The 3,722-nt window shown below is 45.8% G+C and overlaps 1 protein-coding gene across 1 annotated transcript in view; it reads right to left on the bottom strand.

The window, feature by feature from the left end:
- PNKD (paroxysmal nonkinesigenic dyskinesia) overlaps positions 1-3,722 on the bottom strand; it is a 74,029-nt gene that overhangs the window by 48,998 nt on the left and 21,309 nt on the right. The window lies entirely within an intron of this gene.

Below are 3,722 nucleotides of genomic sequence, written 5' to 3'. Positions count from 1 at the left end.
GTCCCTTTCTCCTCCTGCCCCCACTCCCTCCCAGCATCAGAGTCTTTTCCAATGAGTCAACTCTTCGCATGAGGTGGCCAAAGTACTGGAGTTTCAGCTTTAGCATCATTCCTTCCAAAGAACACCCAGGACTGATCTCCTTCAGAATGGACTGGTTGGATCTCCTTGCAGTCCAAGGGACTCTCGAGAGTCTTCTCCAACACCACAGTTCAAAAGCATCAATTCTTTGGCCCTCAGCTTTCTTCACAGTCCAACTCTCACATCCATACATGACCACTGGAAAAACCATAACCTTGACTAGATGGACTTTTGTTGGCAAAGTAATATCTCTGCTTTTCAATATGCTATCCAGGTTGGTCATAACTTTTCTTCCAAGGAGTAAGCGTCTTTTAATTTAATGGCTGCAGTCACCATCTGCAGTGATTTTGGAGCCCCAAAAAATGAAGTCTGACACTGTTTCCACTGTTTCCCCATCTATTTCCCATGAAGTGATGGGACCAGATGCCATGATCTTCGTTTTTGAATGTTGAGTTTTAAGCCAACTTTGTCACTCTCCTCTTTCACGTTCATCAAGAGGCTTTTTAGTTCTTCTTCACTTTCTGCCATAAGGGTGGTGTCATCTGCATATCTGAGGTTATTGATATTTCTCCCGGCAATCTTGATTACAGCTTGTGCTTTTTCCAGTCCAGCGTTTCTCATGATGTACTCTGCATAGAAGTTAAATAAGCAGGGTGACAATATACAGCCTTGACATACTCCTTTTCCTATTTGGAACCAGTCTGTTGTTCCATGGCCTGTTCTAACTGTTGCTTCCTGACTTGCATACAAATTTCTCAAGAGGCAGGTCAGGTGGTCTGGTATTCCCATCTCTTTCAGAATTTTCTACAGTTTATTGTGGTCCACACAGTCAAAGGCTTTGGCATAGTCAATAAAGCAGAAATGATGTTTTTCTGGAACTCTCTTGCTTTTTCGATGATCCAGCAGATGTTGGCAATTTGGTCTCTGGTTCCTCTGCCTTTTCTAAAACCAGCTTGAACATCAGGAAGTTCACGGTTCATGTATCGCTGAAGCCTGGCTTGGAGAATTTTGAGCATTACTTTACTAGTGTGTGAGATGAGTGCAATTGCTGTAGTTTGAGCATTCTTTGGCATTGCCTTTCTTGGAATGAAAACTGACCTTTTCCAGTCCTGTGGCCACTGCTGAGTTTTCCAAATTTGCTGGCATATTGAGTGCAGCACTTTCACAGCATCATCTTTCAGGATTTGAAAGAGCTCAACTGGAATTCTATCACCTCCACTAGCTTTGTTTGTAGTGATGCTTTCTAAGGCCCACTTGACTTCACATTCCAGGATGTCTGGCTCGAGGTCGGTGATCACACCATCGTGATTATCTGGGTCATGAAGCTCTTTTTTGTACAGTTCTTCTGTGTATTCTTGCCACCTCTTCTTAATATCTTCTGCTCCTGTTAGGTCCATACCATTTCTGCCCTTTATTGAGCCCATCTTTGCATGAAATGTTCCCTTGGTATCTCTAATTTTCTTGAAGAGATCTCTAGTCTTTCCCATTCTGTTGTTTTCCTCTATTTCTTTGCATTGATCGCTGAGGAAGGCTTTCTTATCTCTTCTTGTTCTTTTTTTTTTTTTTTTCTTGCTCTTCTTTGGAACTCTGCATTCAGATGCTTATATCTTTCCTTTTCTCCTTTGCTTTTCGCTTCCCTTCTTTTCACAGCTATTTGTAAGGCCTCCCCAGACAGCCATTTTGCTTTTTTGCTTTTCATTTCCATGGGGATGGTCTTGATCCCTGTCTCCTGTACAGTGTCACGAACCTCCGTCCATAGTTCATCAGGCACTCTATCTATCAGATCTAGTCCCTTAAATCTATTTCTCATTTCCACTGTATAATCATAAGGGATTTGATTTAGGTTATACCTGAATGGTCTAGTGGTTTTCCCTATGTTCTTCAATTTCAGTCTGAATTTGGCAATAAGGAGTTCATGATCGGAGTCACAGTCAGCTCCTGGTCTTGTTTTTGCTGACTGTATAGAGCTTCTCCATCTCTGGCTGCAAAGAATATAATCAATCTGATTTTGCTGTTGACCATCTGCTGATGTCCATGTGTAGCGTCTTCTCTTGTGTTGTTGGAAGAGGGTGTTTTCTATGACCAGTGCATTTTCTTGGCAAAACTCTATTAGTCTTTGCCCTGCTTCATTCCGTACTCCAAGGCCAAATTTGCCTGTTACTCCAGGTGTTTCTTGACTTCCTACTTCTGCATTCCAGTCCCCTATAATGAAAAGGACATCTTTTGGGGGCGTTAGTTCTAAAAAGGTCTTGTGCCTTCCCTGGTGGCTCAGAGGTTAAAGCGTCTGCCCGCAATGCGGGAGACCTGGGTTCGATCCCTGGGTTGGGAAGATCCCCTGGAGAAAGAAATGGCAACCCACTCCAGTATTCTTGCCTGGAGAATCCCATGGACGGAGGAGCCTGGCGAGCTACAGTCCATGGGGCCGCAAAGAGTCGGACACGACTGAGCGACTTCATTTTCACTTTCACTTTCACTTTTTAAAAGGTCTTGTAGGTCTTCACAGAATCGTTCAACTTCAGCTTCTTCAGCGTTACTGGTCGGGGCATAGACTTGGATTACTGTGATATTGAATGGTTTGCCTTGGAAACGAACAGAGATCATTCTGATCATTCACCGCGCTGGCGGCTGCGACCTGCGAACTTACTGTGGCCGAGAGGAGCTACCCCACATCTGAGGTCAGGGGCAGAAGCCGGGAGGACCCCATGCCCGAGAGGAGGCGGCCAAGAGGAGTTACCCCACGTCCGAGGTCAGGGGCAGCGGCTGAGAGTGCCAGGCTACTACGGCGCAGGAACTGCCTAGAGGAGCTACCCCATGTCTCAGGTCAGGGGCGGCGGCCAGGAGGAGCAACCCCACCTCCAAGGAGCCGGGCCTAGAGGAAGTATTCCACGTTCAAGGTCAGAAGGGGCAGCAGTGGGGAGATACCCCTTGTCCAAGGTAAGGAACAGCAGCTGCGCTTTGCTGGAGCAGCCATGAAGAGATACCCCACGTGCAAGGTAAGAGAAACCCAAGTAAGAAGTCAGGTGTTGCAAGAGGGCGTCAGAGGGCAGACAGACTGAAACCATAATCACAGAAAACTAGTCAATCCAATCACACTAGGACCACAGCCTTGTCTAACTCAATGAAACTAAGCCATGCCCGTGGGGCCACTCAAGACAGGCAGGTCATGGTGGAGAGGTCTGACAGAATGTGGTCCACTGGAGAAGGGAATGGCAAACCACTTCAGTATTCTTGCCTTGAGAACCCCATGAACAGTATGAAAAGGCAAAATAATAGGATACTGAAAGAGGAACTCCCCAGGTCGGTAGGTGCCCAATATGCTACTGGAGATCAGTGGAGAAATAACTCCAGAAAGAATGAAGGGATGGAGCCAAAGCAAAAATAATACCCAGTTGTGGGTGTGACTGGTGATAGAAGCAAGGTCCGATGCTGTAAAGAGCAATATTGCATAGGAACCTGGAATGTCAGGTTCGTGAATCAAGGCAAATTGGAAGTGGTCAAACAAGAGATGGCAAGAGTGAATGTCGACATTCTAGGAATCAGCGAACTGAAATGGACTGGAATGGGTGAATTTAACTCAGATGACCATTATATCTACTACTGCGGGCAGGAATCCCTCAGAAGAAATGGGAGTAGCCATCATGGTC

Source organism: Bison bison, unplaced genomic scaffold, assembly GCF_000754665.1.
Source record: "Bison bison bison isolate TAMUID 2011002044 unplaced genomic scaffold, Bison_UMD1.0 scf7180017864471, whole genome shotgun sequence".
Lineage (NCBI taxonomy): Eukaryota > Metazoa > Chordata > Mammalia > Artiodactyla > Bovidae > Bison > Bison bison.
The sequence above is the reverse complement of the archived record's forward strand: the minus strand, read 5'-3'. Positions and strand labels throughout refer to the sequence as shown.